The 13,896-nt window shown below is 39.3% G+C and overlaps 1 protein-coding gene across 2 annotated transcripts in view; it reads right to left on the bottom strand.

Moving 5' to 3' along the window:
- Positions 1 to 13,896, bottom strand: part of stat5a (signal transducer and activator of transcription 5a) — a 57,132-nt gene that overhangs the window by 17,617 nt on the left and 25,619 nt on the right. Inside the window, exon 2 of one of the 2 annotated variants that reach the window (XM_044332277.1) lies at positions 2,520 to 2,583. The exons of the other annotated variant lie outside the window; for it this stretch is intronic. The gene's annotated coding sequence lies outside the window, so the exon portion shown is untranslated. The remainder of the gene's footprint in view (positions 1 to 2,519; positions 2,584 to 13,896) is intronic. 2 annotated transcript variants of the gene reach the window in all.

Below are 13,896 nucleotides of genomic sequence, written 5' to 3'. Positions count from 1 at the left end.
TCAACTAGTCAGACTTAAAAAATGTAAACCTGTCCTTTAAAGAAAAGAGTATAAAAAAAATAGGGAGATGTAAGGTGATGAGAAGTAGGCATAATTTAAGGTGACATTACATCATATAATTATGAGGCTTTCGTTTTCAACTGTCTGGCTTTAACACATTATATAGAAAAACACTCATATTGACATCAGCATTGTGAACTGACACACCACTTCCAGTTCACAGAGATCTGAAACGAAACATTTGCAAACGTTTCTGGTTTCCCTCCACTACTGCAGCTCCAAACCATAGTGGTTGGGTCAGTCGTGTCTCTTTACACTGAACATGTCGAGAGATTTAACAGGCTCCACAGTATTAGTGTATCTTGGTTGAGAGGACTTTGTTTTGGGCTACTGCTACTTGTTTCCAGTCAACACACCCACTCACCTTTCTCAAAAGTGGCACAGTCACTGTCAGTAAAACACTGAGTGATATGAGTGCGCGGGAAGTTTGCAGTGCATGTGTGTGTACGTGTGTGTATGTGTGTGTGTGTGTGTGCATGTTTAGGTGCTTGTGGTATAAGTGGTTCTGTTTGAATGTGTGAGCATTATTTATGCATCATTGTGACTGTAATTGACACAAACAGGCCTACACATACAGTAGCATCTTAACATACACAGAGCAATGAAGAAGAAAGCAAAGTATCTTTCTGTCTGGCTCTCTTTCATCTCCCTGCCTCATTTCCTTAATCATACCTCTAGATTACAATATCCACAATACCAATAAGCCATTCTCCATGCTGTTGCTGCTAAACTTGGAGAGAGGTTTCCTTTGTTTTTCCTATTTTGAACCTTTATTTCCTCTTTCAGAACAAAAGCTAGTCAGTAATTGCATTAACAGCAATTTGGGGCTGTGCACATTGTCGTGGGTATTGCATAAAAAAAACAGGAAACCACTTCCCTGCACGAAAAAGAAACTGCTTCAAATTCATGAGCATCCCATGACTTGCATAAATGACCTTCAGTCATTTGTCTAATGACGCAATGAGCCAGCAGGATGATAAATCAATTTAATGAAAAACTCAAAAACCTTGTTACAAACATTTCTTCTCATCTGATCACCAAGCAAACTGTGTGTATGTGGGTGTGTGTCATGGTATGAATCATCCTTCATAGCTGCGTCCACATGTGCGCATGTTCACCTACTATATGTGTGCGTGTGTCTAGGTGAGATGAGCTCAGAAAGATAATACCACTCCTTATGGTATTTAGACAGTAATCCTGTCAGCCTATGCTAATGCTTCTGCACCCATATCACTCTGAATGTTTCCTGAACTTTAACCTTTGACCTTCCAGCTTGTTCATATTCACTGGACACTTAAGACTACAACACACATTCACATTCATGCAGCTACAGTAGTAAACTGTCCTATGAACCGTTCATTTCTCCATGGAGCAAAAGCTTTGATCCATAAATCCTGACAGATGGCTTCAGTAGGCTGCGTCCAGAAATCACACCAACTGCACTTGGCAGATGATTTTAAGGGACTTGTAATTGTCACAGTAAAAGGAACTTTGTACTGACAAATAAAAACACAAAGGACTTGGTTCATAATATGATAGGAACAAAAGACTGTGAGTGTTAACCAATCATGAATGTTATTTGGTCATTTTCTATTTTATAAAAAAATTGCAAAATACCTTCAGATTTTTATGGCTTCAAGCTATTACATACAGCTATTATATCCATCTGTAGTGTTAAACCATACGTGACAGCAGTTGGAGATGTTTTCTTTCCTCTGCTATTAAGAAGAGATATTGATCAGGTGAGTATGAGGTGAAACTAAAGGTGACACACAACACTAGATGTTCCGCCATCTTTGCTGTAGTTTGAACGTGCAGACTGTGTGTACTGAGGCAAACTACTTTGTAATACTAGTCATACACAGCGTATTATCAAAAGACAATTGAGTGCTTTTCAAATGAGTAACCTGCACAAACTTTATCTGTGAGAGCATCAGTAGCGAGCATCAGCACAGCTGATTGGGGGAGGAACCTAACAGGAAGAGCAAAAACCTTTTCTACCACCTCTTTCTGTGACACCCATTGTGGGTGCAGGACTGTATTTCTGCACCAACCTGTATTGTACAGACACACAAACAGGCACAGAGAGAAAGCTGGGATCTGAAGATTAAAACAGTGTTTGTTGTGTTGCAAAAACACTGTGGGAGAAAAAGATGACAGGCTGTCTGCATGTCTCTTTAACAGCTCTTTAAGGCAGTGGCCCCAGGCGCTATTTGCCAACCATAATCACCTCCATTCTCGCTCCAACAGGAGAATGAGATGCTTCCCGGCAGCTGTTTCACCCTTACTAACCACAACACCAAAATGCCCTGGCATGAACCTGAGATACACTAACAATTCTCCTTCTCGTTCACTTTCCTCTTTTTACAAGAAACTGAACCGCTGTCACACATCATACATCACCCATCCAAACCACCGACTTCACTACAAATTTAAAGAAAGAAGTAATTCCATCTTACCTCTTGCCTTCAGCTCTGTGTTACCATTTAACAGCAGGAAACTCTAAAGAGGAGAGCCACAAACCTGAGACAGGCAGACAGAGAGAGAGACAGACAGACAGAATCAGAGAGAAAAAGAGAGAGAGAGAGAGAGAAAGTAAAAGGAGGAAGTGAGTCAACCTTGGGTGCTTCTGAGGAAGCTATCTTTTTTCACAGGGACTGGAGCACTAACAAAAAGCATGAGAGGTTGAGCGAGAGAGAGCCGAAAGGGTAAAAGGGAAAGTCCACTGAACAGATTTCACTTTAATCCAGTTATCTTGGACACGTCAACGTAATAACGTAATTTATGAAAATGGATACATTCTTCCCAAGGCTGTGAAGTACACAGACAAAGCTCTCTTGGTGATAATAAGTAGGGATCTTAAAGCTGCAATTAAAAAGACATTTGTGGGCAAATGACAGGAACCACAGAGATATTAGAGATGTGGTCAGAAAGCTACAGTGTTTCAAATGTAAATGCATGAACAGATATACTCCAGACTGTCTGCAATTCTATAACATTTCGAGAAAAAAAAAAGGTTCATCACTACTGCTGTTTTATTTTCTTAGATCTGAGATCTTGGAATATTGGTGACATTGCTTAAGAGGTCTAACAGGGCAAGAAACACAAGCAGTCATCCAGATTGGCTATCGCTTTATTGGGAGTTAAACGCACCTCATAGCACAGGAAAACCATGACTGCACACAACAATGTTAGGTAAAATAGGTCAAAGTTGAACCAGGAAGTTGGTCTCTAAACTAAATGGGTGTTCATAACAAACATATACAAGTATATAGTATGGATTAATAAGAATGTCTGATTGAAAATAGAGCTCTATATACAGGATAGTCTAGATCCACTTTATAATCAAGGGCAAAGCTTTTCTTCGTTATACTAACTCTCTCTGTTTCGCAAATAAGTTTGTTTTCAAGAGACATTATGGTGTTTGGCCCGATCAAGAGACTGGAAAGTGTCATGGCAGCTGTATTAAGCTTTGAACTACGGCCTGACAGAAGGCCATGCCTGTCATCCTGAAGCGCACGGAGCCAGAGACTCTAAAGTTGGGCTTATCGTGATTGAGACAGCGCTCATTCCTGGCTGGACCCTGAAGAGGAAGAACATCAGGAGCCCACATGCTGGCAGAAGTCTCCAGACAAATATTAGTATCTTTACAGTATCTTTATTGTACTGTCTGGGTCTGTCTTCCTTGGCTCGATCCTTATTCGCTTCTCTGTCGTTCCGCTTGTTTGTTAAATTTAACTCTCTCACTACCAAAACTTCCCCTCCAGATGAGACTGATGAGCTAAACATTACCTCCTTTTTCATCCCAACAGATAATTTCATCTAAACGTTGTGTCTAGAATTTGTCAAGATCCTGTGTGTGTCTCATGGTGCAGAGGAAAAGTAAGATAAGAGTGGACCCGCTAAGAGAGCAACCTACGATCTCCTCAGCATGTCGAGCATACTCGCACTGTGCACAGATCCACCTAGTGGAGCCCACATCAACCTGTGTCTCATCTCAAACCAAAATACTGATCTGCCTGGCTCTAATTTAACAGAACAAATAGATGGAAGACACTTAACAGGAACAAAATACTAAGCTGCAACTGAGCACTGGGACAAATCTGATTTTAATATCCTTCTGTGGCCAGTGATGGATGAGTCATGTGTACTGATACCAGCGTTGACAGTAAACATCGATCATACTCACTGGAGAGGTTTACTGAAGAAATGATCAAAGATGTTTATTGTAGCTCAATATAGGCATCACATTAATGCTCACTAATGTGTTGATCTTCCCATACAAGAAACTATGAAGCACTGTCGCTCTGTTTTCTGGAAACAGAGTGATGCTACTTCAGAGGGAAAGCCTTCTGACTCTACATAGGAGGTAATTATCTCAGCTGGACGACTCACACACATCTTCACAATGTCCCAAAAGACGAGGCAAAATAACAGTACACTACAGTGCTATTAAATACAACAAACCCTGTAATAAACACAGTATTTGCGAAGTTTAGAGCGTTATTTTTGTGACCTTAGCAAAAAGAAATTTCATTTTTAAGCCAAGCCCTCACTGGATTGCTCTGCCAAAAGGAGAGAGCATTCAGTACACTATGAGCTTCAAAACAGGGAGAGGTTCTTGGTTTGTGTGCTTGTAAGAGGAGAGACCAAACAATCTAAGTAGCAGACATCCTCCTCTGCTGAGTGACATATTCCGATGATCTTCTCTTGTGAAGCCAAGTTTAGAATGTTCCGTTCTTTTTGAGACCTTAGTTCATGGTGTTATATTTGGATTGCAACGGTCATTGTAAGGTGTTCCCGGTATTTTGTCCACTCCCTGTATTTATGAGCTTATGCACACACACACGCATACATTTGAAATTGAAACACTTGACTTCTACTTTGGCTCACCCTTCAAAGATCATCAGTTGTCATGCTCTTTTATCTTTATTGCCATTCTTTTCCAAAGGAGGGAGAAGGAGAAAGACCCTGGCTCTATCTCCAAAGAGTGTTTTCACACTCACTCATACTTTTTGTTATTCATTTTGAATTTACTGCAAACTACACTGCCAACAGAATTTTTTTTCCTCTCTCTCTCTTTCTCTCTCTCAGACACACACAGAGACAATAAATGCAGCTAAACCAATTCAACACCATGGTAACACCAGACACCCAACTCATGAATTGCCAGTTAAATAAATGATTCCACGTTGGCTTCCAGTGTTTTGGTTCTACTCTTTCAGATACCAAACAACTCACAGTTTAAAGTTATAGCTAAATCAGTCTTCTCCCTCAGTTCCTTCACACAACATTGGCAAAGATGCAAGGAACAACTATACTGGTTTTCTTTTTCACCCACTGTGCAGAAACGTGGCAAATTTATGAGCCGAGGATGGCTAGATGAGAAAACAGGAGAATGAGTTCCAGCTAGCCTTACGCAATTGCTAAAAACAAACAAATCAAAACCCTGTCTTAACCCAGCTGCACTGGGTTCTCTATACCAAACCAGAGAGGGTGAAAGTAAATGTGTTATTATAAGTGTACAGGCACAGTATCAATAAAAAGCTTAAAATAATTAACACAAATTTGTTAGAAATTCAATACCTTCATTTGCTTTACGGAATACAGTTTCCTGTAATATCAATCAAGAAACCAACATACAACCTCAGCATCTTTATAACATGTCACATTTTTCGCGCAGGTTGGGGGGGTGACGTGATGAGAGTCACTTCTGAGAAAAATCTCTCTCTCTCTCTCTCTCTGTTAGGATGTGGAACCACAATAAGCAGCCCCACTTCCATCTCGAGCGGTTAACTAGCTGTTGTTGCTGTCCTTGAAAAGCTCAGAAAAATTCCTATTTCACAATTGTTGAGAGCGGTTTTAAAACAGCAAAGCAGGCTCTAAATCATTATTCAACACTTTCTGCCTCAAAAGGCAAGCTACAGTAGCTTGTAAAGTGTGATTCTATGCCGCACGTTTGTGTAGACTGAGACACAGATTTACAGTGTGTGAAAACGGTGCATATGTTATGTATCAATCCAAATCACAGCATCTGGTCGTACTCATTGATTCCTGCAGCAGGTGGAACACAGAAGATGGAGAAGAAAGCTTGCAGATATTTCATACACGCCAATCCGCTCTCACTGTCAAAGACAGAAAATCTCTCTAGGAGAAGTCAGCAAAAAGAAATTTAATTTTTAAGCCAAGTCTTCACTGGATTGTTCTGCCAAAAGGAGAGAGCATGCAGTACACTATGAGCTTCAAAACAGGGAGAGGTTCTTGGTTTGTGTGCTTGTAAGAGGAGAGACCAAACAATCTATGTAGCAGACATCCTCTTCTGCTGAGTGACATGTTCCCATCATCTTCACTTATGAGCCAGTGTGCATTAGGCTATATTGCAACTTTAGCCGTCCAAGCAGCACAACACTATAATCCCTGTTGTACTGGCCCTGATCATCCTCTTTGTTATCCTCAATTAGCTTGCCACTATCACAGCGCAGTAGTGACATGTGACGAGTGTGTTTAAAGCTCAGCTGAGAGTTTGTTTTTTTTTCAATTCCCAAAGCCCTCAGAATATGCTGGCATTGACATGAACTAAGAGAAAATTTAACATGAAGTCACATCACCCACTCTTTCCTCAGAGGAAAAACTGCCATTTATCAACGTAAGCACTTCCTGTTAGGAAACTGAATTGCCACCCACCATTCAAAGCAATCTTACCGCTCTCCTTTACACAGAAGCCGTCTAAATGCCAGAATCGAAAGGGCTCACACAAACAACATGCCATAGGTTGCTGCAGCTAGTTTCATAGTGCTTTTAAGGGAACACAATGGTGGGTTTTCTTTGCATGTTTCATTAAAAATCATGCCTAGTTAACATTATGCCGACCATTTTCCAAAGCACAGCGTAGCCTTTTGGAATGATGGATGCATTTTATCTCATACTTCCAAGGCGGCAATGGTTTCTGTTTATATCAGTATTTATTTGACCTTATAAATTACAAATATACAATATTCCCGGAATTTGAAGACTATTATTTATACATTAGAAATAGGCACTTCAGAACATGTCTAAACTGATAATAATTGAAAATATACGCTCATTTTAATCTTATGTTTATTACATTACTGATGTAAATATACAGTACCAATCAAAAGTTTAGACACACTTTTTCATTCAAGGGAATGGGAAGATGTGTCCAAACTTTTGACTGGTACTGTATATTTAATAGATTATATCAAAAGACCTATCCATCAGTTTGGTACAGTAGTAATACCAGGTTTTAATACTGTGTTTTGATTTGGGGAATCTACTTCAGTTAAGCTTTTGTTGTCTTTAATTCCTCTGTCAGTGTTACGCAGTGCTGCAGTTGACAGCTCAGACTGTTATCTGGATAGATGCGTTAAAAGTGCCTGGGGGAAGTTCTGGCACCCAAGACTTGAGTCAACTGCCTGTTAAATACAATAATCTAATTCACATTATCCTGTTCCCAGTGCCCATGTTTACTTCTTTTTTTTGGTTTAATTTTTAGTGCAGCTCATCATGCTGCTCTCAGATGTTGAAACTTCCCACCACTTGGAACACTTTTTAAACCAATCGATGCTTTCAGCTTAATTTCATAAAACAAACAGATCTGAAGTCTGTGCAAGTTGATTTTTATACTGTACTGACATGAAGTCAAACTCATGGCAGCCTGGAAGGCTGTGTAGGAAAACATCCACCTGAGCAAACAACTGTTTAGGGAATTATCAGTTATTTATAGCATTAGCCTTGATTTAGACACTCCAACAAATCGGACCAAGTTAGACATTGTGTCGTAGTCTGAGCCAGGTGCCGCTGACAGTCGGGAGATAAAATCATACAGTTTGGGGTGTTTCACAATTCTGATTGTTTATCTTCTGATGCCTGTCGTTCCTACAAAGATTGTTAGACATATTTCAGTTTTAGAGTTGCAGTCGGGACCAATTACATCAGAGGTAAAAGAGGGAGAAATTATTTTAAAAAACCCTCTCCAAAAACGGCAATTAGATGAGAAAATAGAACAGCATGCCACGTTTTTACAGAGTATTATTTCATAATCCAGTTCATCCAGGTTTCATCAGCAAAAGTTCACTCACCTCAAGCTTTCTATGCAGAATTTACTTACTGCCCACATCTCTGCATTCATCTTTTCACCTAATTTTTTTTCATTTTGACTATGTTTCTTTGTCTTTTCCATAAGAATTGTAGACTAAATGAGGATGGCAAACTTGTTTTTTTTTGATAACAATTTCTGTATTGGTACAGTAATAACAGGACTCTACTCTTACATTTCATTCACTGTGTTGTACATTGTATTTTCTATATTGTTCAGTATGTGCTTCTTTCTGACAGTCCCGATGGAAAGAAATATGTAATTTGTCGGAAATTAGTTGCCTTTGTGTGGGTTGTGTTGCTGTTGTACAGAAGGTTTCAGTCATCTTTGGGTCTATCATAGCTTTAGCGGTATACTTTGGAAAATTGCCAGTAAAATTTGCAAAGTATAGAAGCTGTATAGAGCTGTGCAAAACGTGCAAACCACTAGTTTAGTCTTTTAAAAATTATGACACGAAGAAGTTGTATTGTTGCTGGTCTGAGCTGACTCACTGACTCCTTCAGCCTTTGATTTGTCTTGTCATTACTGTGCAGGCACAACTTGAAAAGAACAGCACTTGATTAGATGTAGAAATTGATTTAAAAGTTGATCTAGTTTGTTTTGTTTTTATTATTTATATTTTTTTATATTATTTGTCAACAAAGCCACAAAAAGTTACAGATGCATCATCTGTTTGGGCCAAAGAATAAATATTAAGATAAATTAGGCATGCTTAGTGAATTAATTATTATGCTGACACTTGGAACCTGAAGTTTGAATGCATTTTGATTAGTCTACAATGTTAATGGAGGGTGTGCAAAAAAAAGAAAAGACTGAACAAAAGGAACATACTGTATGCTGGCCTCTGACGAGAGCTAGACAGCAGCAAGGAAAAATGCATTATTATCACATACCGTTATTTACCGAGGTATATAAAAGATACCTAAAATAAACAACTGGCTCCACTGTCTGCCCTCCTACCTGCCCCCCTCAGTTCAGCTGCTCCATGACAGAGTCTATGCATTATCACACCTACCCAGTGCCAGCATATATAAATAACATCTCAGAGTTAAAACTGCCGAGTGTAAAATTTAGCTCATAACTTTCATCTGGTGTTATGTCCAGTGCATGTGGTCACATATATTTTCACACCAACTGTGGTCCATTCAGGGATAGTTTTAAAAAGAGCTACAAGACACCTTTGGCTAGTCAAGGTATAAAATCCACAAATCTTCAGAGCAGTAAGAAAAGGACAACGCTTGTGAATAGTTTAAATAGTAGGACTGTTTAGGGGTCAAAGGGTAGAGCAGGAACATGGAGCAAGCCTTGAAATACACCAGAGCGCAAAGCAGCAGTCAGAGTGAAACACATTATTCAAGCCAGGCCAAAAAACATCCTCATTACATCACCAGCACAGATCTGGCCGACTGCTCAACCTCATACAAACACAACAGGCTGGCCAAAGTACATCTTGTCAACTCATCAACTTTTCCAGCAGACAGGCAGCACAAACACAATTATCATCGTGAAGCATGTCCAGACTGAAATATGTTACTATTTAAATTCCACATTTAAGTGAACTTTCAATTTGAAATCAGGAACTGGACCAATTTCACTTAAATCAGTCTGATTGTGTCAGTCTGATCAAACACTGAACTACTGTACACGTCAGCATAATCTGTGGACGTTGACGTTTGCATGCTTGTGTGGGAGAGAAGCTGAAAATGTAACATGCACAAGTGAAACTGACAACAATCATTGACAGAGGGTCAAAGAAATGTGGCAGTGAATTCACAACGAATACACAAAATCAAAGCATGAAAGTAGAAGAAGACATGGGAGACTTATTGTCACAGAAGAGCACATGACAAGCGAATGTGCAAGGAGCTTGAAGGGGGGGGACAAAACACTACAAGAGGGTCTTTGTGCTGTCCAACCTGCCCTGAGGTCCTGCTGCTATGCTCCAGCCCACATCCCATCACGCTGTCAACATGAGGAAGATCACTCATTAGCTCAGTAATGCACTTATGTGTGTGTTTGAGTGTGCAGGTGGTGACACATGGCTTGTCTTTTGTCTCACATTTGAATGCGGAGACCCTTAAATTAAGTACGGCTCACAAGACTAAATTAACACACAAAAAAGGAGCACATTTGATGGGTAAATCGCATTGTGAGCTGAACATCTCTGCCCTGCAGGCCTTTCCTATCAGTCAAAGTATCATCTCCTGTGGTTATTTCTCCATGCAACAGGCTAAAGAAGAACTAGAGCTGAATATGGCTGTCACCATCACATTCTCACATTAGCAAGATGAGCCAATTTACTGGCCAAAATGAACCAATACTGTGTTGCAACCACCTATAACCAGTCAAAATGTGCACCAGTCAGATGCAGTTAAGGATAAATTGTGTGTTTTTGTGTGTCAGTTTATGTGTATGTGGTCATATTAGTTACAGTAAGTTAATGGAGTTATGGTGCTTTTGATTCTCTCCGCTCCTAAAAGAATTTCCATGACGAACATGTGACACAGTTTAAGATCAAGACTGAGTGATTGTTTAAAGGAAGACTCCACCCTATAAGACCTATTACACGGTGGTGATTCACATGAATGCTGAATAGCTTCTTTTTTTGTATCTGTACAGTGAGGAGTAGGTCTATATTTTTCAAAGTGTGAAAATACTCTGGGTTCTGCTTTATATAATTTTCTCTAACTGAAGAAGAACTTAAGAGAAATAAGATTAAGAGGAAGCATTAGGGTGCACCAAAAGTAAATTAGTACACACAAACATTGAAGGATAACTGCTGAAGTCCATTGACCATCAAAGATTTATGCAGGTGAGATGACCTGAGAGTAGGAGAGAATATTTTTTCAGTAAAGACAGACACTTAATGCTCGAGGCAAGTTGGAAAAATTGTGCGCTTACACATATACACACCCACATACACACACACACACACACACACACACACACACACACACATTAAATTTGAAAATAACTACCAGTAGCACAGATAAATGAAAATTAATCACATAAAAAGGCATGTTTAAACAAAAGAACCTCTGCCTGAAACCACAGTATAATTTGTAAGACTGTATTGTCATATTGTTAATTATGTCTGAATACCAAACAGAGAGATGTGTAAAAAATTCATGGTACAGTGCCAGAGGGGTGAGGGGGGCAAATGCAGTAAGTGTTTCATGGCGTAGCACAAAATGTGGCTCTTTGTAACGTTCTGCTGCAGAATTTTAAATGTGGTGCAGAACAAGGGGACATTGTAAACCTGATATGAGCCACTCTCCTGTGTCTAAAAATAAGTAACATAGCAGTCCTAATTGCAACAGCAACTAGAATAAACACAAATTCAAAATTGCATTGAGTGGGTTGAACACATCGTTAACACATCAACAACTGTTAATGCTTTGTTGACGATTTGAAAATGTCACATTTGAAAAATGAAGAACTCAACAACAACTGACAACTAATCACTAATGGATTCATGGATCAGCCTGAACGACATACTTCAGTCAATTTGATTAAACAGATACTGTAGCAGAGTGACCACTCTTCCTGTCATTATCATCAAATACAAGCACTTCTGTACAAGAGAGTTGAAATGTTGCCTCTTATATTGTGCTGTTAGACACATAAACACACATAGACACACTTCAGGCTGGCAGACCAAATGTAATTGCGTAAAGAGGCAAGACTAGCCTATATATGCCCACAGGAAGCCAGTTACCCACAGTGCTACAGTGGGGGTCTGAGGAAACTCTTTGTCTGCAGGCTGCAATGATGGGCCACTACAAATAAAAGGACAAGATAGTCCCTGACAGGCATTATATAGCCGCTTTCACATAGGTGATCAATGGCCCATAAGGGGGCATCGTGTAGATATTGTCACCAGTGTTGCAGACATCAACTGAACAACAGTCCCAACAGCACATCCCGATTTTGCCAAGTGGTTGTTGTCCTGAGACCAACATTTTGTATGATAGCCCTGGGACAACAACTATCTCAGCCAATTAATGTTTGTGATGTCATCACAACCAGCCCTGCTGCCGATGGCTGCAAAATTTAAAAAAAAAGAAAAAAAGGAGGGAAAAATGGCTGTGCAAAGAGGCGCAAATTACAAAGTGAAACCAACATGAAAGACTTCAAAGAGACTGTTACCACAGCTTTATTATTATGAGGATTTTAAAATGCACATTTTCTATTTAGATTAGCACTTTGCCATCATAAAAATAAGCTAATATTAGCTTGCAAAGGTGAGCTAACAGTTAGCCAGGTTGCTACTAGCCAAAACTGATGAGCATTGCTATCTTTCTGGCTAAAGCTCAAACAAACATTGTTTGAATTTGAGCCAGGAAGATAGCAAATCAGTTTTGGCTGATGGCAACCTGGCTAACTGTTAGCTTACCTATGCAAGCTAATGTTAGCTTACTTCCATGGTGGCAGAATGCTAATCTAAAAAGCAAATATGTATTTTAATATCCTCATAATAATAAAGGTGTAGTAGCAGACTAGTGTAAACCAATAAGTTAACTTTCATGTTGGATGTAGCACCTTGTGCAAACATGCAGAGTTTTTGTTTTTGTTTGTTTTTTTACATCAGATGTTGTTAGTTGTTTACCTGTAGTGATACAAAACTGAAATTTCCAGCCTACTTTTGACTGACCAGGCAACAGTGCAAATCAGCAAGTTATCAGAAACTACCATAAACATCTCTGAAGTCACAACACTCTGACCAACAGAGCAGGGAGACAGATGGGGAGGACAAAAAAAATTACACATGAAGATATAACCAGCATTATAGCCACAGTGTTAATAATGACACTGGCAACAGTAAACACATGCGCACACACGTAAGCAGATTCCCACTGACTGTAAAAGTGCGGTAAAGGTCATCTCAGAAATGCTATTCCAGAGAGAAAATAAAGTTATCATTCACAAGCTTACAGTAGACTCCCTAGGGATGTTGGACTTTCATGGTGAGGATTACACAAACTCTCAGAGGAGGTAGACCAGATGAGCCAAAAATGAAAAAAAAACAAAAAAACAAAATCATTGAACTGTGAGAGAATATTCTTGTTGACTGCAATGAGAAATAAGGACAAAAAAAGGAATAAGCAACTGCACTGTGAACTAATTATTTACATATTATATTCCTGATTTTACTCCCAGGTTTTGAAAATGTATTTGCTTTCATGCTAACGGATGAGCCAAGATACTTGAGTATTGCCAAATAAATTATCATTATTACTGGAAACATAAAATCATGGAACTGTGTTATGTTTTATTATTCCTGGATTATCTTTTGAAGTGTGAAGTCCCATAGCAGTGTGATACTGCCCTCTACTTTAAGAGGAATGTTCCTCTCTCTGACAGGAGACCACAGACTCAGGCTGAGGAACTCTCATTTCCTGGCCCATTAACTTTCTGAACCCTGGCATTTAAATATTGCCAAGAGGTCAATGTTAATGGAGTCTATTTAAATATTGTTATGTGATGCACTTGATCTATCATTACTGTGTTTTGTGCTATGATTAATGTTTTTGGTGCTATGTTATTTGTATATTTTTGTGTTTTTGTACACTTGGCTGCAAGGTTTTCCAGTAACATTAAGTACAACAACAATTTAGTGCATCCAAGCACTTGATCTGTATATCTCTGGAAGTAACCGGATCACCAGATTACCAGCTGTCGCATTCATAGTGGTCCCACTACTGCCTCTGTGCTCTGCT

The sequence above is a fragment of the Thunnus albacares genome, chromosome 17 (genome assembly GCF_914725855.1).
Source record: "Thunnus albacares chromosome 17, fThuAlb1.1, whole genome shotgun sequence".
Classification (NCBI taxonomy): Eukaryota; Metazoa; Chordata; class Actinopteri; order Scombriformes; family Scombridae; genus Thunnus; species Thunnus albacares.
The sequence above is the reverse complement of the archived record's forward strand: the minus strand, read 5'-3'. Positions and strand labels throughout refer to the sequence as shown.